This window comes from Pyrgilauda ruficollis, unplaced genomic scaffold (assembly GCF_017590135.1).
Source record: "Pyrgilauda ruficollis isolate IOZ18807 unplaced genomic scaffold, ASM1759013v1 scaffold18, whole genome shotgun sequence".
NCBI lineage: Eukaryota > Metazoa > Chordata > Aves > Passeriformes > Passeridae > Pyrgilauda > Pyrgilauda ruficollis.
In genome coordinates, this window is record NW_024516984.1 from 7,654,809 (window position 1) to 7,678,665 (window position 23,857).

Below are 23,857 nucleotides of genomic sequence, written 5' to 3' on the forward strand. Positions count from 1 at the left end.
TTATATATAATTTGGAAATACCCAATGAGTTATAAAATAACATCTATCTCTAGAATTATGTATTAAAATTCTCCTTGTCACTTACAATTAGACATTCCAAAAAACAACCACTCATTATTTATTTATAGAAAACCTACTGTAGGTTCTGGGAAAACCTATTGAATTTCTTTGATATTACCTAGATCACTGCACAAAACAGTATTATTTAATAGTGACACTTATTAAGTCCTCTGAAATTGTGTTAAAAATACTGTCCTTGCTTATGCAGAAGATGTGCACATGTTTTGTGACTTCTTTGGCTGCAAATTAGTTTAGATAGACTTTTATTGGCAGAGTAACGTAAATTCTGGCATTACTACGTGGGATTAAAAATTCATTTCTTATTTAGAATACTAGTGGATACCTATATGAAATACCGTCAAGATGTGAGATCTTTATGTTCTGCCCAAAGACTTGAGACACATATTCTAAACAGCTTTCTGGATTTTAGGCAGATGGCTTGTCCTTCGTTTATGTTAGCCTTGAGTGGTGGATCTTTATTGGCCATAAATTTCTGGCACTCTTATAGTGCAGCTGCTTCATGTTTAATATTTGGATGGCAGACTGCTCAATAGTATTGAAAGCCAAGGAATTGGATTTGAGTTTAATGCACTGCTTATTACTCTCAAAGAGCTATTTATTTCAGGGGGGATCAACTATGTATGAGGGCTCTTATATCAAACAGATGAGCAGTTCTTTGCTGTAGATAGGACAAATCCTTCTTTTAAAATCTTCAGGGCATATACAATATTACCCCAGGTAGTTCCCATTACCTTCTAATGGGTAGGTCTGGCCTCTTGTATTTGGCTTGTTCTCAAAATATGTTTGGCAGCTGTGAGTGGCTTTCAGTCAGATTCCAGCACATTTCAGCAAGCAATCCTAACCTGGTCCTTTTTCATTGCTTATTCTACTTATAGCAGAAGGATGGCCTAGATGGCCTCCTGAAGTTCCTTCCAATCTGTGTTATTCTTTGATTCAAGAATTTAATTTGTTTTCCTAAAAAACATTTTGAGGCTTTTTATGATTTCCTACTAGTTCCTATCTTTTCTAACAATGATTTTCTGCCTGTTGTGGGAGAAAGCTGGAGTAATGGTTTCTAGGCACCAGGCTCAATAATAAGTGCAATGTCATCTGCAGACATAAACTTGCAGGAGACTGTAGGTAGATTATTGGTGAGTGAGAGGTAGAGACTCGAGCAAATCCTTCATTCAGAAATTTGATTAAGCATACAAGATTAAGATTTTCTGCTTCTGGGCACCATAACTGTAAGAGTTGTATGCTTGATAACATAGAAATAAGTTTAACGTCAGGCATCCCTCCCTGCAAAACTTGATAATTAAATGTAACTACAGCAAGTGTGCTTGAATTTCTTTCAGTAGCTGTATTCAGTAAAAGTGGACTGTGCTAGAACTTCACCAGAGCTCTGTTACTAAATGATCTCTGATTGCTGTTAAGGCAACTGTTTCCATGGCTGGTTGCTTGAGAAGGAAGCTCTCTAACAAGCTATGACAGGCACTGTACTGTCAAACATAATGACTTCTAGAGGGTAGAATCAACAGTTTGCTTGCTTCCAAGATCATAACTTTTCCAACTGTATATTCTTTGAATAGCTTGCCAGAGAGATGAGTATTGTCAAGAAATTTGCCAGATCCTTCTTTCTGTTTCAAAGTTATTAAGGACCTTTGGAAGGCACCAGCATGTCCAGCAGCCTTCTATAGGGTAATATCAGCAAGTCCTTGTTTTGTCTCCTGTACTGGAAAGGGGACTGAAAATATAAAGAATGTTTGACAGTTTGACATGTTTTAACAAGCTGTTTATAGACTTGACTTTGACAGGAATTATTTACTGGAACCTTCGTGTTCCTGATATTTATAGGATTTGGATTTACTTGCAGTAGCTTCTGGATTTCTTGATTTGCAGAATCAATAGGTGGAAGGTTATGCTGACTTTGCAGAGTTGGTGACCTTTGCAATGTCTTGCTACCATCTTTACTGCAAGTTCCTATTTGGCTCAGAGTCCTCTTCCTGGTGATTTAAGGGAAAGAAATGAAACCTAACACAAGCCTTTAGGAGCAATAGGAATCAAAATATGGGTTTTTGGTGATATTTTTAAAACATTCTCATTTTGCGTTTTCCACTAACCTACTAATCAGAATGTAAACTGACAAAAATGATGGATTTAGGCACTGACTTTCTAGTAAATTACTGAATACAGCCTTGTGGTAAACAGATTGTGTATAGAGCAACACAGAACATAAAGTAAAATTACAACAAAATTTGAGGTCCTAACCTAGAATGTTCCTTGCTTGGCGTCAAAATAGTATTTTTTTCTGGAGAGACCTGTGAACATAGTTTTTCTTCAGCACTGGTGGTGTTTTGTGTGCATTTTCAAATCACTGACATTGTTGGAAGATGTTTAATAAACTCACAGTGCTGTAGCCAGTGATTTTACATGGAATGTATTGCAGGTTTTCCCCTCATGGAGATCACAGGTTGTAGGTACAGTCATATTTAATTCTGTAAAATGGATTACTTAGGCAGATTTCCTGAGCTTGCAATTTACCTGTTTCAGTACTCACACAGCACTTAGCAGTAATATTATGTATATGCTCATCCTGAAATGAAAGCCTTCTATCCCAGTTCAGTTTTCTGAAACACTAGGGACTCAATGTTTTCGTGGTCACTGACAGCTCACTTTTTCTCTTTTTCCCCCCACAATTTTAAGTATATCACCATTAGTTCCATATTCTACTTCAAGATGCATTGGGACAGATTTATTTACCTGTTTTAGGTGAAAACTTTGCTCCACTATTACTAATTATCTATACTATAGCCACATAGCTGAAAAAATTGACACACAAAATATATTACAGATATTTGTAGTAAAAATTATACCACTTCATTAGCAATGATGCCAGCTGAAAATTCATATCTAATATATAATTGATATATAACTAAACAAACATCATCATATTAGTAAAGACTTAGGGAAACTTCTTTCTGCTTAAAGAATGTCCAAACTTTCATGAAAATTTATATAATTCTTGACAGTCTGAAATGTTTGAGATATAAGTTTGACTTGGTTTTCCCAGTTAAATACTCAGGTTTTATCAAATTAACCCTCAAAACAGTTCTGAGACCTCACTGCTTTGCTAAGTGTGTGCATTTGAATCTCAGAAGTAAATAAGATTTTTTGGCTGCACTGTCCAAGACTCCCCCTGAGTTTATTCACTGTCTGAACACACACTGTAATCGTCAGAGAAGTACCCTAGCAGAGCTGGTCAGACTACTATTTGGTTTTAATTGCATTTTTCAAGCTAGTTACTACAAACATTGAATAATAATATACTGTACATTTTTATACATACAAAGATTGAAAAATACAATATACAATAAAAAAGGGGTTTTTCCTTCTGCAGTTAGTTATATTTAGTCATGTCAGTATGGAAAATCTCTACATTCAGATTGTATTTCCCTATTTAATATTTATTGTAAAATTTGTTCAGTTTATTTTGTGGTCTATTTCTGTTTGTAGTATTCCGTTTAAAAACTATAGATGTTTACCTCGATGTATTTTAGAGGTCATGATATTTGTCAGCCATAGGCATTTAAAAGCTTGAAATTCCAGCTTTTCTGAAGATAAGATCACCTTTTTAGCAATGTGTGTGGCAAACTAAGGTCTAACAGACTGTAATCATATGTCAATGTAAGCTCATACCTAGCCATTTCTAGTAGGTAGCATATAGATACAAAGTAAGGTACAAAGCAGCACTGGAAAGGAATATTGGTATCCAGTCTGCCAGTTATTCAAACATTTACAATAAAATTTCCATCTTCCTCCTGTCAGACATAACTCTGGGTTTTGGAGCATGATTTTTAATCGAAATAATTTTCTTGATCCACTTCACAGAACAGCCTCATAAAGAATTCTGTGGGCATAACTGATATGACACGCTGAGACGTAGGATAGGAAAAACAAGTCAGAGACAAAGGGGATGGGGGTGAGAGCTTTAAAAGTATCCATCTCCTCTAATAACACATACTGAAGTGCTTGAACATACTTTGTTCAAGGGCCTTATGAAATATTATTGGTGTTATAGGTTAACCTGCTTGTGGAGCAAATAATACTCTTTAAGAAAAAATGATTGTAGTAAGAGCATGAGCATCACTACCCTCCGACATGAGTCTATAGACCATGATGTGTCCTCTCCTGAACAGTGATGCAGACTTTCTTCCACTGCTGGCAGGGAATGTGCTGTGTCAAAGCAGTTCCCCTACATTCACGTAGGAGGTGTCTCACACACGATGCTGAGCTGTCAGTTTCCCAACACAGCCTTCATAGAACATGCAAGCTGTTTCAAGTGACAGTTTCCACTGTATGTCTTAAGAATTGACATACAATCTCTAACACTCCCCAAGAATTGAGAGTTTTCATATCATGTAAGGTGCTATGACCAAGACAGATAAACTCATGGACAACTGACAGGTGGAGGAAAAAGACCTTGTATCATATCCATAACAATTTATATTATTGACTCAATCCTGTCATGATGTTTTCTAGCAAATAAATTTTTCTTAAGACTTCCTTCTTCAAAGGCCCTCCACTAGACTTTTTCCTTTTGACCTTCAGCAGTAAAGGAAAACAGAATCAATTATTTTCACTGACTTTATATGTATGAATTATTATTTATACCAAATTAAAACTATTTATACAAGAATAGACAAACTCTACCTTTCTTTTTTTTCCCTATATCTTCAGATGCATGCATTCTTACTTTGAAATCTCCAAGGTTTCAGAATTTCCTCATCCATCACCATCAGGATAGAACAGCATAACTGAGCTACAGTGAAAACATCCCCCAGAGTAGGAGAGCTGGAAGAAAAGCAGTGCAGCATCATTGCACTATCTCTTGCTTTATGAGTTTTGACATTTGATCCCCAATTATTTATTTTTATCATTCTTTACCTCTTGGAAACTGTTTGCAACTGAAACATCCCTGGGCCACCTAGTCATTCTGAAATATGTCCATCAAGCAGCATACTCTTTCTGCTTGTTCAAACTGTGTGTTGGTTTTAAATCTTGTTTATATTAATTGATGATTATATTAATTGTTATGGATTATGTGTGTGGATCAAATTCATGATAGTGCCAAATATGGGATCCTAGAAAATTCAGGCTGGAAGGAACCCCAGGAGATCTGTGGTCATGCCTCGCTCAAACTGGGTTCAGTTTTGAGGTCAGATCATGGCTTTAACCATTTGGGTCTTGAAAACCCCCAGATTTGGAAACTGTAAAACCTAATTGGTCAACTTGTTTTATATCATGATGTCCACAAAGCGATGATTTTGTTTCCTCCTGCCCTGTATGTGGCTTTCTTGTTTCAGCTTGTGTCCATCATCTCTCATGTTCCAGTCCTTCACAGCTGCAAAGGCCATTGCTCCATATTCCTGTTGATCCTGTAGCATCTAAGGATGCTATTAGGCCCACTTGAAATTAAAGTTCTCTTCTCCTAAGATATTCTTCTCATTCCTCAACTATGCTATATTCTCTTGCTGTCAAAGCAAATTAAATTACAGGAGACCTCTGTCATGGACAAATCTACCTGTTGACCAGGAGTCGGAACCAAGTAAAAATAATAGGCCAGTGTGTCAGCTTTCCAGAGGGGGAAGGGCTAAGTGCTTCGGGTAGACACTGCAAGTCCTGTTGTGGAGAAGGAAACACTCCACAGAAAGTCATGGCCATTTGGAGCATTTCTGAAAATATCATAATCCTCATAAGAACAGGTTTGAAGAAAGGGATTGAGAAACTAATGCTGCAGAGGGGGATGGTCTGTGGATTTTTTTTGTTGTAACATTTTTCTCTCATGACTTAACTGTCACAGAGCATGGGCATAGACTTATTACTTACTGATGGGCCTATGCTTTGACACTGCTCTGATCTCTTTTGAAGCCTTTTATAATTTTGGGCTCCACGACATTTGTGGCATTTATGAACATGAATTAATTATTTTCTCTGTGAAAGCCCTTGCTTTGTATTTAAAATTGTTTGCATGCTGATCCCTCTTTGTCTGTAAAAGTTTTAGTCATCATTCATTTTAGTGATGCTCTATTACAACCTTCCTTAACTGTCTTTTCTCAGTTGAAGATTCCTAGTTTACATAATTTTGCTTCAGCTAGTCAATAATACTGATTATATTTTCTTTCTAGTTTTTCTAGTAGTGCTGGAACCTGTTCACAGTGGACATACTATTCAAGATGTTACACCAATGCAGACTTGAAAAGTGATATTCATTATTATACTTCCATTTTTAAGGGTTGACGAAGAACTCAATTACACATCTTTTTTGATAAGTGAACCTTAAAACTCTCATCAGCTGGAAAATGCTATTTTTCTCTTTCATTAGTGTTTCAGGTTTGTTCCTTTGCAAACTGCCTTGATTAATTCTATTATCTCTGCTCACATGAATGTTTTTGTGTGTCTTCCAAAACTCACTTTCAGTTTCATAATCCAGACTCTTCAGGCATGATGGATGATTCCATGAGAAATTATCAATCTCATTATTTTAAAACCCTCTTTTAAATTATTTCTACTTAACCTATTGTAGAACATCAATATGACAGGTTTTTCCCTAGGATTGTGTCTTTAAATTGCTTTTGTGTTACCCACAATGAATCTCAAGCAAAATCAGTGGTTTTATTCATACTGCATAACAAAACAGGCTTTTGGTAGTTTAACTATTTTATTCCAGAAAAGATTCTTTAGCCTCACTATGACGGCCCTCTAGCTCTGAGCCATGCTGCTTCCAGGCAAACAAATTTTCCCTAGAAGCCCAGCCTTCGGTGATCTATGGCAGTTTTTAGATAGATGAGCCTCGCAAACTGAAACATTACAGTTGGACCTCACCTACATGGCTTGCAAAATGTTACATTCTCAGGCACTTCCATTGCCCTCGATATCTAAAAATAAACACAGTCTGGACAGCTACCATTGCTAATCCGACTCTGAGAGAGCTACAGAGGACTCTGGGGCAGGCAGTGAGCCCCTCACCTTCTCACACAAATACTGATCCACAAAGACAGGCAGTTTTGACCTTGCACTCATTCGTAACTGCTGCATTTTCTCTGTGGCTGTTTTAATTGATGAGCTAACTGGGTCTTATCACATGAAATGACAAGGAGAATGTAATTTGTTTTGTTTAAAAATGAAGGCAGTAAGAATTTTTAAATTTTTTTTTAAATAATAAATCTAGTTTAATCTAGTAGAGTTTTTAAAAAATTTTCAACAATGTCATCTGATCATTTATTATTTTGGAAAGGTTTGGATACAATTTTCATAGTCAACCAGCTAGAGCTGTATTAGTTTTACCTAGAGATTTTCAATCACTCAGCAGAATATCCACTTTGAAGCAGCAAGAATTATTAAAATATCCAGTAAAACAAAGGGTCCCATTCCTTCAAGGACAGAGAAAAAAACATACTTACACTTACACTTGACCCACTTTCACCTAATTAATAAAATTAAATGCAAATACACTCCAAAGAAAAATGGAGTTAAAAATAAATATATGAATATATAGGAAAAGGAAATTAATGAAATGAGTTTTTAAAATTTCTAGCATTATGAAAGTAAACAAAGAAAAAACATCAGGAGCTAAGCTCCACAACTTTTAAAAAAGTCCATAAGACATTAAGAAAGTGTACTCAGTGTTACAACTCCTGGTTTATTTTTTTCATAATGAAACTGACCTATAGGAAATTCCCAGGGGATTAAAACGGTTCTGCTGCACTTGTTGTTTCTTTTATAATCAGGAAAAGAAGCATTATAAAATGCCATAACTCTGGGCTCAGAAGTTTGCTGCTCTAATTAAAAAGTGAATGTTCTCAATGTTTTGCCAAATAAAGCTCTTTTATAACAAATAACCTTTTGATAGGGAAACCACACTGTTTGGACACCAAAAGGTAATTTTAAGGCTTATCTTGAGTGTGTGCCATGGTAAATACAGACTAGAGCTCCTTGCCTTTCCTCTCTTTACTGAGGAATCAGATGTATTTCAGCAAACAGCTTGTACAAATATTCTACTGTAAATGTAACTGAAGTTTGGGGTGACAAATTCTCTTCTAATGACATTTTTGGAAGGATTACACACACTCTTACATTAGGGAAATGGTTCTATAGGATAATGTTGTGGCACATTTTCTAATATTAATATACATTTGCACTGCTTTTGTTTAACTGCCACAGAAAGCCTCCTTTTGGTCTGACTTTTTTTTTTTTTTTTTGTCTTACTCTAATATATTTTCTGCTTAATTTATTTTTTTCAAGTTTGAGATTATTCAGGCAAGTTTCATTTGAAGTGAGCAGCTCAGAAAACTCAGTAACTATAAGGGATTTTAAAAACACGCAAAATGTAGATGTTGATAGCTATGAGCTCAGTCCCAGTCTTACTAATGTTAACAGTGTTTTAAGTAACTTCAGTGTCAGTCCATAAACAGAGTACCCACAGGCAACACAGTGGTGGTGACAGAAGTTGTAGCATGCTAGCTTGCAAACCTTGGTAAGGGGTGGAGGTGAGAGGGGAAGGGGGAGAGATGGCTTTCCTCTGCAGTTCTGCACTCCTCTCCATCAGCTTTGGAGTGTGTGTTTAAGGTATGGCCATTCAAATCTAATGCCATGTGAGTCACAATGTCATATGGAGCATCTCTCGATTTTTTTTTGGTAGGTATCCTCAGATTCCTTAGTTTGATTTGGTCCAGTCCTGAACACTGAATTTCCGATAGTAAACAAGCTGAATACAAAGTTGTCTTGACAAATTGCAGAGGGTCTCCTTGTGATCGCTGGAAGGCAGGAACTGACATTACATTTTGAGAAGCACTCAGTAGCTTGCAGATTTTCCTCTGGAGTTAGTAAAAGTGAAGAGCAGCTGGGCTACTAATACAACAACACACCACCACCATCAGCTGGGTAACCCCAGTTCATGTAGTGTCACCCACCCAAGATCTTTATCACCTTCACTGGGGCTTTTTCCTTCTGTCAAGGAAGATAGCTGCTGTCCTTACAAGCATGTACTGTTATTCCCAGAAGCCTGAAAGCAGTAGATAGCATGTTGATTTGTCAACCTGAGGTATACAGAGTAAAAGATAAAAAGTTGAGGTAGCAAATATTTTGATATCTACACATCTTTATATGCTATTGTATTTTACAGGATATATTAAACTTCTAATGTCTTATTACCATGACAAGACAAGAATTGCCAACAGTACAGAACTGCAGGTAATCCATTTTTATGACAAGTTTTCAGTGTGAATGACGAATAGCAAGCATAAGCCATTCTCATTACTGTATTCTCGTTGTCCTCCATAGATGTCACACCCAGGGCAATCTGTTCAGTCTTTTTTTTTAAGAATTATATTTCATTTTATTAGATGTTCTTGAGCAGACCAGTTATCTGTGTTAGCCACTTCCAAAACAAATGTAAATTATCCTTGCTCAGACAGTTCAAGAAATGCATGTCAACCATGAATAATAGTAAGGAGAATTTATGAAATATCTAACTGCTTTAGAAAAATTAAAGCCATTCTGCAGGTTCTGGTTTTACAGATTCTATTTTGATGTGCATGCAAATTAGTGTACAGTAGGGCAGTTATAATGCATGTTTTTTTAATGAACCACAGAATATACATATGAACCCATAATTAGAGCTCTTGGGAACAGCATTACCTAAATCTAATTTGCTGACATGCTGTCATAAGGTCAAGTAAGTCTTTAAAGAAAAGAACTGTAGTAACCTGAGATCAGAGACTTCCAGATTTCTCTTCAGCTTTCCACCACTGCTTATTCCTGCAGATGTTAGCAGAAAAACTAACCCTTTTTGATAATTCACAAGGCTCTAAGCCCTGCTGTTACCATCCACTGAAGCCATTAAGTGCTACATTATAAATTAATATGCATATCTTATACTGCAATTCTGGCTTTGTCTTTTTATTTGTCCTTCACAGAAAAATAATTTTGAGGATTGCAGCAAGATGAAGAAAACAAGTTCTGTAAACTATTAGGTCTTTGTGCTTGCACTGCTTTACTGCTAATTCTATATAAAATTATTCATATAGCTCAGTTTATTTATCAATAACTTCCTCAGCAAAAATTGCTATTTAGTTTAGTTCACAGCTTACTTATAACAGAAGGAGACTGGCACCTATTAACATACAGATGGCTGTTCAGCACAGAAGCAATGTTTTGGCAGAAATAATTTTTCCTCTGTACTTTAACAAAGTTAAAGATCTTTAACTTATAAACAAAAACAAAACAACAACCCATTGAAATTTATTTTTTTTTTTAAATTTCCTGTGGCATTTTTTTGCCCTAACGTGATAAAGTCTGGGAAGTTCTTGCTTGGAAAACATTAAATAATCTAGGTTAAAAAGTCTAAAACCGTATGGAATTTTCCATAAACAATTCCACAGAGGTGTGCAGCTCAATTTAGGAATTGAAAAGTATAGATTGCAATTATACAGATATACTGCATGCTAAAATACCAATCTCACAACTCATGATTATGTTAAAAATATGCTGAGGTGGCTAACATCTAAAAATATATAATAAAAGTTTATGGTTTGGGATTAGGACTGATTCCAGATTATGACAGTGAAGAAAATAAATGGATCTTTCTGTTTTACTATGGATCCATTTTCAGCAGAGGGGTTTGCTGTTTTTTTATCCTAATGTCACACAGCACAATGGGTTTATTCTGATTTCTCTGGAATACACTAGGTCAATATTTGTCATTCACAGCTCTTTTGAATAGGGCATTTATGGACAGCTTTGAACATCATCTTGATGGTTTTCTTTTCAATTTTTTTTTATTTTAGATGCTCCAGGTGAGGCTAAATTTTCATTATGCTTGGCACTCCATAGACAACTGGCAAGATAGACTCCCTTCATCAAGGAACGTGCAACATCAGTAGCAAAGGTGGAGGAACACCAACAAAATAATCTAGCTTTATTTTAAAGAACGGAAAGGTCCGTGACAGTGGTAACTTTTTGTTTCGGTGCTCATAAGTTACATTCCATAAGTTACAACAATGATGAAGTATATGCCTGTTTTAAAAACAAGCACTTGACTTTCCTGAATTATAAAAATAATTCCTAATTAATAAAGTGAATTATAAGCTCATAAACCTAGTATATGAGGAACTAATATTTCCCTTACATTTCTAAAGACACAAAGGACACACCTGCTTCTTTGATTTGATTATTATTTAAAGGAAGATTTTCTTTAGAAAAACAATTTTCCGTAATTACACTTTTTTTTTCATGTATTTTTTAAAGTAACAAAATAGTATCTGTTCTCTGGATTTATTATTTTGTGAATCCAGTCTTAGTAAAATCTTTCATTTTTGGAGATATCGTGTAATTCCTGAAATTCCTCTTCCTTAGACAACCCTCATTTTTATTTTTAAATGGTAAAGTAGGAAAAAAGTCTGTATTTACACAACATTGAGAAAAATATTTTGATAGGAACAAGTTTTGTGATATATTTAGTTTATGTATAAATGTTCTTCTTGCTATATATCTGAGAAAAAACTGCATATTTTGTGCAAAATTTTGAGCTACATTTTAAATAATTAAATTTCTAAATAAACTATCTCTTACATTTCTTTGTTATCTTCATCTATGTGCTTGTCTCTTTACTTTATGCAAACCACTCTCCTTATAATTCATTTTCACTGCATTGGATTGGGTGCCCAGCAGCTCCCTGTCACACTCAGGGTTCAAGCTGTCACGGTCATGCTTTCATCCCTCATTTCTGTTACTCCTCTTTTTTTTTTCTTATTTTTTCTTTTTTTTTTTTTCTTTTTTTTCTTTTGTGATTTGTGTTCTGTTGTCCACCCCTTAGCCCCCTAATTTTTTCCCCTCAGCTTGTGTAGCCTCCTACTAATCAGAGGTCATTTTCCTTTTGGGAGTCATTCAACCTCCTACCACATCAGATCTCTTATCAAAACTCCTATTTAACAGTCTTCTGTCCACTTTTAGTCTGTTTGTATTGAATGTAAGTTTTTTTATAAAATTGTGCTTTGCAAATTATGCTCTTCTTAACATAGCTTTCTCCACTCATTTTATTTTCTACAGTCTTTTCTTTCTGTTGTCTCCATTTATTTTCTGCTGTCATTTTTCATTATTTCATCTCTCTAATTCAATGCCTGCTCTAGCTCCATTTATATAAGCTTCCCACTGAAATTAATAACGCTTGCAAAAATTAAATACCTCGCTCTGTACCTCGCTCTTTTTCTCTGTGTAAACCCTGCTCCCTATTCAAAGTGTTCAGGCACAGGACAGTACAGCTTCAGTTTTAAAGATGTTTACATAATTTTAGGACAGACAGATCAGGAGACTGACTGGTTCAGTCTGTGCATGACAGCCCAAATAAATTTACCTCTCATTCCAGTTTTGGGTTCTTGAGTTGGTTTTCAGAGGCTTATCAGTGGTTTGGTGAACCAGAGAAACCAGACAACTCAACCTTCACAAAGGACACTGTCAGGAATTTCTGAATAATTTATTTTTTTATCCAGTATAAAGGGATATGCAGAGACTTCTGTGGAGGAGCCCAGCTGACCAGGGCCAGGAGAAACAGGGAGCAGCACCCTACAGTTTTGTGTGCTTGCTTGTTTTCTTTATAAACACCGACCATGGACACTTTTCTTTCCAGTTCTTTCCAGTTGTTACACTGGCTCCTTTTGCTTCATTTGCCCTTGAATGATTCAGTCAGAAGATAGTTGGTCATTAGCTTATGTACAGCCTCATTATCCCTGAAAGAGGTAAAAGTCCAGATAAATGTCCAAGTTAGCCATTGTAATGTGGATGCTTTCCAGACAGGCATTCAGCACATTAGAATGAGAAGTTGTCATTAATCATAATTTCAGTTGTTGTGTGAGATCACTGGTAAGAAAGAAAAAGATCTGTTGCATGTTTATGACTGCTGCAACTATTGATTTGGCTTTTGGGCTCAATCCAAAATCGTTTTGATGAACTTACTATTTATAACCAGATTGTAACTATGGAATTTATTGGAAAAGTTTATAAGCAGAGGTATACAATTCTGAATACAAACAGAAAAAGAAATCACAACTTAGCAGTGTTCGGTTAAACACTCTGAATAAATTTCTCTACTGACTTCTTCACATATCATCAATTAATTCAGAGCAAACTCTAAAGTGTGCTTAGCACCAAAAGTGCTTCAGTATGGGTCTGAGGACAACATGCTTGAATGGTGAAAGGAGTTGTGAAAAGCACACTGAAAAATGAATAGGAGATTTTTCATTGCCTTCAGAAAGCTTCATATAGGTTCCAAGATCAGGCTCACCCTTCACATAGTTGTGAGTGAGCCGAGGCTTACTTGTTTGAGTGTTTTATTTAATACTTCACAGCTTCTGGTATAAAATATGTGTCTCCTTCCATATGAAGAAGTGTTTCTCAGGTTTAAAATTTATAATAGATATATACACATACGTGCATACATATGTATGAAAGCTACAATATATTCAAATAGCTATCTGTATAAAAAATCCTTTCATGATGAAGGAACAGTTTGTATGTGGATGGGAAGCATTACCTGAAAACATATGTCTGGCCAATGCTTTCCTTAAAAATACTTCTGACAGACTTGGTTTTATTAAATCCATCATTGTGAAACTAGCTGCTATGCTGAGATGATAATGGTGATTGGTAGCTCTAGGCTTTCTATGATTATTACTATCTTCTGAAGCAAGGATATAAAATATTTGGGAAGGGATTTTTAACATGCTGTTTCACTGACCTAGCACTTTTAAAAGGCAAGAATAAAGCAGTTATTTGTCTTGACAGTCCCAGTGTCTTTATTCTTAAAGTATTTTCCTAGTATTGATTGAGATGCACTTGTGTATAAATTAATATATTAATGGCAACTGTCATTAACTTCCTACAGATAGTACAAGAGCTGGTGCAATTGACAGGAAGGTTGGCAAAATCCTTGGCTGAGCAAAGTGGCATTTGTGTTATTCCCTGCTTCTGCTATCAACTAAATGTTTTCATACACGTGTGGATTCTCCCATGGCATGGGCTCACTGACTGGTAGGGCAGGGTGAGCTTTGCTGTGTGGCAGATTCCTGAGTGCTGTGTAGGGGCAGAGGAAGTCAGCAAACCCTCAAAAGTTAAGCAAGGACTCTTGATGAGCAGCCTTTCTTCAGGTATTTTGTGCCTCTAGCATATGTGGAATATTTTTCAGGACAGGTTTTTAAAGGGTTTATTTTTTAGATAGATCACATATTAATAGCAAATTAGGAAAAATAATTAATAATTTTTATGTATACATAAAGAGTTTGGTTCTGGGTAAAGGATGTCTCAGCACTGAAAAACGTCCACCATGTGCTGTAAAACATAGCATAAAATTAGGCCCACATTTTCCAAATACGTATGGAGGTACTTAACTTTATTATCTTGAACAGTCACAGACAGTCAAAAGGTGCAAAGCCTGAGAATCAATGAGGAAGAATTTTACTGTTATTATAATGACTTAATTATCACTATTTTAACTTTAGGCTCCGAATTCCCTGTGCTTAGAGCTCATTTGTGTCCTTTTTAATGGTCTAATTTACCTTTAAATGTGAGCAGCAAACCATGTGAGATTTTTCTGGAACACTTTGAAGTCCCAGATTGAAAGTGCCTCTTTTGCCAGTTATCTGAGGTGAGAATCAGGTCAGCTGTATTGTTTAAACAGCTTTAGTCTGAAAAAGAAGTTTGGTTAAATGAAAAAATAAGATGACATTTTTTCTCATTTAAAATGTGAATATTTCTGAGAAACCATTCTCATTCAAGAAAAAAGTACCTTTTGTCTCTCATACTTGCTGCATAACCTTAAAAAGGACACCATTAGATCATGCCTGGCAAAACATAGCTTATTATTCTTATAACAAATTATTTGTTAGGTGCCAACATTGTGCTGCTTCACAGAATCAGGAAGAAATGGAGACAGAGCTCCTGCCATGACGATTTTACAGTCTAAATATGCAGATCAGACAAATCGACCCCAAAATGCAAAGCATGTTGCTGTGTTTTCATTTGAACAGGCAACAATATCTTTGTTGAAGTTAATTAGCCTTAGTGGACAGAAAAATTTAATTTTAAAAAGCTATTTTAGTTAATATAAATAGCACATGGGGCTGATTCCAGGACAAAGAGGTACACAGAAGCTATGAAAAAGTAGCTCAGAGACTGATGTAGGCTGTAATGGCATGACAAAGAAGAACCTGTTGAAGGCCAAGGACAGAAGTTCAGGATTGATGTGAGAGACAAAAAAGCCATGGAAGAGAATTATAGAGAAGAGTGATACAGGTCTTGTGCAAATACAAGGACTGTACAGAGATACATTTTAAATTAAGTGCTTGCAAACCTTCCAAAATATTTTGATTGTCTCTTGAAAATACCAACTTATCTAAGGAAGCATGACAGCAGGATAGGGTTTAATTGTGGATGTGTTAGTGGATGAAGTGTTCTTTTAATGAAGTAGGAATTTGGAGAATGCATCTGGGGAAACATGCCAGTAATTCCAGTTTTCAAACACAATCTTGCTTACCTGGTATTTTAAAAAATGGGGAGAAAATTTTGTCTTGTTTTGTTTATTTTCTCTTGTGGATTTTGTTTACATAAAGTTTCATGGGTCTTTGAATTTTTCTGCTGCCAAATACCTTGAAGAGTTGTGGCCTTATCTAGTTTAAATTTATTTCTCACTTTGGCACATGGGATAAAATCTACTCTACCCATCAAACATCTATTTCTGTGACTTGTATTAATGACAAATTAGCTATTACCAGGTATCTCAGGCTTAAATAATTAATATAGCTTCTGAAAGACTATGAGTGAATGGCCAAACAAAGCAAATTAAATTAAGAAAATGATCAATGATTTGCACCATTATAAACCATATGCTTTGATTCCATAACAACTGCTCTGTATTAAATTTCTGTGGTATAACTAAAGCATCTGTTTTAGAAAACACAATATTCCCTGGTTATTAATAAAGCTGGGGCCACTTTAATTGTTTTTGAATGTCAGTATTGTGTTACCCAGTGCCTGCTGTGTTGCATTCAATTCATTTTTAGGCACAAGATCACAAAAACAATTTCAATAAAACCCACAGGGAAACTGGATGTTCAGGTTGAACCTTTGTCCTTAAACTATAATGTTTTCATCTTAAAAATTCAATCTCCAGAAAAAAGATAGCCTAAAGTGAAATAACAAATCTCTCAGTGGTTGCTTGGGGCCGCGTGGAGTAACATCACCACATGTGTTCCTAAGGGTGATCTTGAAAGCATTTTGCCAAATTTCAAGCCCAAAGAAGCTCACTTTTGGTCTCTCAATTCTTTTTTCAGTGCTGTTATTTGTCAAAGGACTAAATATAAGAATACATTTCTACTGAATGGAAACACAAATTTTAAATGTAATGGAAAGTGACAATAGTTCTAGAATTCTCCATCCACACACAGGATTTGCAGCCCCAGTTTTAGAGGGCACTCTTAGTTCTTGGACCACTTCAACTGCAGGAGAGCCTTAAATTCTCAGACTAAGGAAATTATCTTAATTATATTAGGATTAAACAGGTATATTTTCTGGGCTAAGCAACATCACGGAAGTTATAACCACTTCGCTGTATTTGTTGTATGAACATCGTAGCCTGGCTTTGCATGTTTTGCATAGATGTATAAATGCCTGTATTTGAAATTCCAATATTCTTTGGAAGCATTTGAAACTACAGGAGGCTAGGATAGCTACAGGATCTGGTTTGATTTCCATTTTTCTGATTGATAGAGAAAAGATTTGAGATAGCTGATTCTTGTTAGCTCTGAGGCACCATTTCACCAATAGTTTACTCCTGTTTCTGGAGGCAGGATGCTTATGCCATACATCTCATGCCATAAACCACATTCCTTGGTGTGACCACAGTTGCTGGTTAGAATGCTGCACTTAGCTGCAGCTTGTACCAAATACATAATGATATTTACTGGCTGCTGTTAAAACCATCAATATAGGTCTGATATTTGACTGTTTGCACATGTACCTTTTTTTCTTAAAATAATTAAGGTTTTTGCCTGTTGTGGAGGAAAATGTGAAGGTATAAAAGATGTTGGTGAAAGGTAGAATTGCAAACCATGGAAAATAAGGTCACATGGATCAATGTATTTGTGACGTGTATTTTGACATCTAAAGAGAAAGATTCCTCTGAATGTCAGAAATATAGTTTCAAGAGTACAGTGCTCTTTATTATGATTGTGAAGCCTATGGAGAAGTGACACAAGAAACAGACTTGTGATTCTGTTGTCACATCTACTTGAACTTGTAAAATTAAATCTTGGTTTGTCCAAATGGTGTTAGCAGATTGTTCTTCCTTTTGGACTGACCATTGCTGTACATCATTTACTTTGAAGGTTTTTTTACATATGGTGAACATCTGAAGTCTGTCTTTACAAGGTTTAACCTTCTTTAAACGAGGAGACACAGAGATGTATTGTGGTCATGCATGGCACAGGGTTATCAGCTGAAACTGTAATTGAACGAAGGTTCCTATAATTTCATTCAATTGGAAAAATGAAATAATTTTACATTGCTACTATATTACAGATGTATCAGGCAGTGCTAGTACCTCAATATGATCAATTAAACAAGCTTAGTCTCTAATTGTGGTGTGACAAAGGAATAGCCCTGAAAAAAGGTATTCTATTATTTCTTTCATTTCCCTTTTGAACGAATATTGTTCATGTTTTACTCAACCTAATGGTAACAGTTATCAAAAAATACATTATTATATTATTAGTTAACTAATAAAAATTGTGCTATGTAGTCAGGTACTTAAAACATAATTTAATGCAGAGAGGTAACAAGACAATGTTCAGACTGGCAGACTAAGCTCCTCTTTTCTCAGCTGTTATATGTTCATTTATTTAAGCTGTACTATGTCATTGGTTCACTTCCATTAAAGCCAAAAGCCAGATTGTTATTGATATTCAAGGTGGGTACAGCTGAAAAATCTGAACATTTACTACATCTTTGTGAAAATTATCTAAATCAAATTACAGCGTTCCATCACAATATGCAAATGCTGGAATAAGCCACTACCAAAATCCTATGTGAAACATATCTGTGTAGTTCTTACAGAGAAAAAAACCCATAGTTTTATGTTATTTACTCAAACAGATTGTCTTGCCTCTGTCATAAATAATAAATTGTGCCTTCTGCCTGTTAAAAAGGCATAATAGGAACTATATTTGGAAATATTTTAGAAATACATTCTTTAAATACAAATGTTGGGGTTTGGCTACCAAATTTTACTACAACAGTTTCAGTGGCCAAGAACACATAGATTTCTACATCTTCAAGGTAATTTTTTTCCCTCTGATATATTGTCTTTTGAAATTTCTCACAATATTGCAGAACAACTTAAAGATAGAGATATTGGCTGATAAGTAACTTCAGGGTACACTTTGTGAGTTTTATGCTAAGAGTAAATATTTAACAGCTATGGTTTTGTTATAAGAATGTCATCTGTTAAGGGTATTTTATTGATCTTTGCTTAGCAGTGTTTTCCTCTAAACTATTCTTTCTTGCTTATGCTTTAAACTTTCTTTAAACTGTTCACTCTTCACCTTAGCTCAAAAAAAAAAGATACAGAAAAATTGGGTTAGTTGGAAAAATATGATTCCTCCATTGGTGTGTTCATACTGATAGACCCTGTAAAAAACAAAGCAATCTCTAAGGTTTAGGATGGTGTATGAGGTCTGTCAAGAGCTAGGATTATATGGCTACTGAGGAAAAACAGCAAGCAAATTTTAAGTTCCAATTTCATACCACTGCTATGGCAGGATGTAGAGTTTTCTGCTGAAACAGAATTCAATTTATAATATTTGACCATAATGCTTTCATTGAACTGCTTTCTTGCAACTGTAGGTGTGAATGCTTCACTTCAAATACATTCTTTTGGTCTCCCAGAAGGTAATGGAAATATTCAGTTGTTTAAGTGCCTGTGTGTTTACAGGGACGAAGCCTAAATTTTCACTTAAGACCTCCTTCTGTATAGATAAAACGCATGGCAGAATACACAATAAAGTTGAATGAAAGCATGAAGTTGTTTCAAAGTCAGTCACAAAGTCTTTAAGATCATCTGCATATTCAGATGCATCGAGACAATGTTCTAATACATTGAATCTTCTCATTCTATGACCATCAAGCAGTAACATACATTTTCTCCTACAGCTTCTTTTAAACTACTAACTATCCTCATACTTCAAGAAGTTAGACCAGAAAATCTGCTGATATATTTACCCATGAAAAATAAACAAAACCCACAAGATTTCCTTCAACTGAGGGAGAAAATCATATTCATTCTAGTGACACAAGGGCATAAGCTTCAGTTCTTGTAATTGGATGGGGGTGCACATGAAGACCTTGTAGGTGCTTGGCTTATAGCATCCCCAAGATATTTTGATAATGTAATTTGGACCCGTGCTGTGCATTCCAAAAGCAAAATAAATTACTCTTTGTTAGTTGTTTTCATGACTACCAGGGACCATCTCTAGTGGGGATGTTTTTTTCTACTCAGAGAAAGTATGAATTGCATTAGAGACTTTAAAATTAATCTCAATTTCCCTTCAATTTGGTGACAGAATTTTAACAAGTTGCTTCCAGGAACCCTTGAGAGCTTCCCTCAGCATCTCATTCTGTTAAAAACTTAGATATATCCCTGCAAGTACTATGGAATTTAAAATACAGTTATAAGCATTTTAAAATTGGTTTTGGTACGTCACCACTATTAAAATTTCTATTAGTTTTTTATTATATGTAATTCCCCTGTAGCACCATGGAGTTGCCTAATAACAAATTTACTCTTCTCTATTATAGGTTGTATGGGGTAAAGTTGAGAATGGTAATATAATGTAAAACTCTCTGTTCAATTTGTTGCAACTTTCTCAAAAGTTTTTTTTTTTTTGCTTGTTTTGCTTAAATTTTTCCACTTACTGTACTTCATAGATGTGTTTTTGTTAACCATCCTCACTTTATTGTTGTGAATAACAGACCTCTGTGAAAGATGCAGCTTTCAGAAAGTTGTTCTCACTCAAATTCAACACATGAAGTGTTTTAGCATAATAGGTAAATTCTTCCTCTCCAAGTCCACTCCCTTTCATGACTTTCAGGTAAAACATGGCATCTTTCAAGCTCCAAACAGACCATAAATTCCCTAGTTTAGTCTCCTATCCCAGAGAATTTCCATTAGGGTTTTTTTTTCAGTTTCTATTTCAGAGGGAAATGAGGCAGATGATCTGTGTCAGGGGAATTTTGTTGTAGACAGCAGTATGTTTGGGGTGTTCTGTAAAAGTCTACAGAGATCTCATGTTCTTAATTTGAGAGGTTTGCTATCTGAGTAGTTAAGTATTTCTCTTTTTTTGCTCAGACTAGTGTAAAAACCAATTTATACAGAACAATTTTTTCAGTTATGAAAAACATTTTGTGCTTTGTTTTAGGTTAGTGCAAGAACAGCACACGTGTTTAGTTTATGAAGGCTGAATTATTGTAGCAACCTCTTCACATTTCTTTATAATACTAATAAATACAAGAGATTCTACTGTGGAAAGGCTATCATGCTGACTGTGGTGAGGATAAATTTGGTAGTGGGAAGAAAAGGTCTACAGCATAGATTGGCTCATAATTAGAATAGAAAAATACTCAAGGAAAAGACACTGTAGGGACAAGAGTGATATACTGACCAGAGACTTCTGATGAATGTTTAAAATCTTGTAAAACAAAAGAAAAGTCATTGTTATGCTGGAAAATAAAATGCAGGTTTATGATGTTGGTGTAATAATCTTCCTGTGGGTAAAAGAATTTCAGATGCTAGTAAACTGGAAAGTTGAGGCAAAAAAAAAAAAAAAAAAAAAAAAAAAAAAAAAAAAAAAACAAAACAACCTTCCAAAGCTCACAGGTTTCGGTGTCATTAAAAATACAGTATTTGTAAAGCAGATATAAAATATTTGGTATATGAGTGGATCAAAAAGGAGCTAATAGAGCAATTATAGATGGACTGGAGGATTTGAAGGAAGAAGAGAGTGTTCTTGCTAAAGCTTGAAAATAAAAAAAGAGAGGAAGTCAAGTGTAAGGGAAATCAGATATTATTTTTTCCTGGTCTCTTGCCAAACACCCCATTGAAGAGGCAGACCTTTATTCCAGTAAAGAAAGTTTTCTTGCCAAAAATGTGGAGGTGGCTACTTTGCTCTCAGCCAAGCTGAGAATGAATTATGAAAATAAAACTTACATCTACTGGGACCTTCAGTCATCTGTTACAACATGTTGAAAGTGACTTAATTCAGGAAGATCTGGATTCTAGCTCAGGCTCAGAGGGAACTTGAGGGCTTTATGGCTTCCTTTTTTTTTCTATCAAGTTTTATAGCCCATATTTGTAGTAAAATAATGTTGTTTGAAGTTTGTATGTTTCATGGGAGTGGTGCCTTGAAGAAGTTATTTCAGATAAATGGCACCAGATGGAGTGTTTAGTTTGTGACAGGATTCCACTGTTTAGCTTGAAATTATGTTCTTTATTTGATGGCTTTATGGTATCAACAGCTATTCTAATGGCATATATTCTTGCTCTGCCTCTTGGAAAAATGGGATAAAATGCATCTTGAATCAATTTGGGGAGGGGAAAAAAAGCTATGGCTAGATAATAATGTAGAGGATTTTCTCTACTATGAGGTTTCATAACTTCATATCAGAGTATGAATTAATTTTCAGTTCAAAAGTATGTCTTGGTTCCCTTTGGACTATACGAAAATCTCCAGATACCTAGTTAGGACTGAAGAAATCCTCAAAAGAAACAATAACAATTAATATTTAGTATGAGAGTAAAAATATTTCTGTACAAATATTGGGAGTCAGCACTTAATTTGAATATTTTTTTTTAATTTGCCACCTTTCTTTTGGTTGGAATTATCTATATTTTAGATCCTCCACTTTGCAGCAGAAGTAAAAGCCCAAAGAAGACAGGAGAAACTTACCAATATTAAATTGCAGGACAATGAGATTGCTACTAATTGTGACACTGACTTTTAACAAGTCATTGTCCAAAAGTAATGGGGGAGAGAGAGAAGGCAATAAAAATCACCAGCCATAGAAAAGAAATGAAAAATGTGTCACAAATTATTTTAGGATTGAGAGGTCATCTGTATAAGAGGGCAGCCCTTCAGAAACAGAAAGCACAGCTATAAAAATGACAGTGTAAGTGATTTTATCTTCCTTGAAGGAGACTGGGCTCCTCAGCCCACAGACTTTTGTAGTGGTAAAGACTCTAAAGTGGGAAGATAAACATGTGGGAGATTTTATCTTCCCTAGGAAAAAAACAAAGAATCTGAGGACTTCTAGCAATAAGAAGGACTCTGAAAAGGAGATGGAAATCAGATTTCTTAATTTGTGTGCATTAGTCAATACACTTTCTAAATACTTGTACTGTCTAGTATTAGAGAGGTTGTACTCTAAATAAAAGGGAGAGGGAAAATGACAAAACAAAACAAAAAAGAGAAATGTTTAAAACTTTCAAATTATCTCTAGTGGTTAATATAAAAGCAAATCCAGACTCACAGTCATTGAGACATCACCAGTGTGTGCACAGGCAGAAAGAGTTTGACAGAAAAGCAGATGGGAAGGTTTGAAACTTCTCGTGTCCTGGTTCTGGAAAGACAGGATTCACTTTGTCAGTAGCCAGGAGGGGCATGGTTAGGACAAGGAGTTTGTTTTATACCACCTCAGGACATGTGCAGGAGGCAGGAGGGGAAGGAGCCCTCTGTGGTCAGGCGGTGTGGAGGGGGCACTCAGGTGTTGCTGGGCTCTGCATGGTGAACACTCCCGTGTGAACTGTTCCCTTCTCTTGTACGCTGTGTGATTAGTATTGTCACTGTTACTTTTTGTTTCTTTTTTCATTGTTGTTTCCAGTAAACTCTTCTTATCTCAGCATCTGATCTTTACCTGTTGTACCTCCAGTTCTCCTCTCCAGCCCTCTGCAGGGAGGAGGGGAAAGGGGAATGGAATGGGGAAGTGAGCGAGTGATGCATGGTTTGGAGTGTTTCAGTGGGAACATTAAATTGGGGAACACCATTTCTGTACCACAACATCTCATAGCTTATTTTAGGATCTGGGAGAATTGGATTATGGAACACTTTAGCTCAGCTGGCCAGAGCATGGGGCCAATAACACCAAGGTTGTGGGTTCAATCCCTGTGTGGTCCATTCACTTAAGAGTTGGACTCGATGATCCTTGTGGGTCCCTTCCAACTCAGAATAATCTGCAAACCCCAAGTATGGGTCTATGCAGTACAAGGATTTAGCTTCTCAGACACTTCAGAAATGTTTTAGTCCTAGCTGTCTCTAGGTAGTGCACCTAAATCACTTTTAAACTTGACAGAAGACACTCAGACATTCCTCAAAGTTTTGCTCCAAGTCAGTCACATCTTTTAAAAACAAAAGGAATATCTTGATTTGTAATGAGAAACACTTGGAGACCAAGAGGAAATTCTGGCATACTTGCATACTCCCCGAAAGTAGAACTCTTTTGCAAGAAAATCACAGACTCCTGCCACAGCTCAGTTCAGATTTCCAGCTAATTTGAGCTGTGGCACACTGCAGAAAGTATAATTTATAGGAATTCCTTTGTACATTTTAAATATATAGCAAAATTGTATGAACTGACAACTCATGCCTTACTTTTTAGGAACAGAGATATTAAAAAGACGTGGTAACGTATATTTTATTTTTTC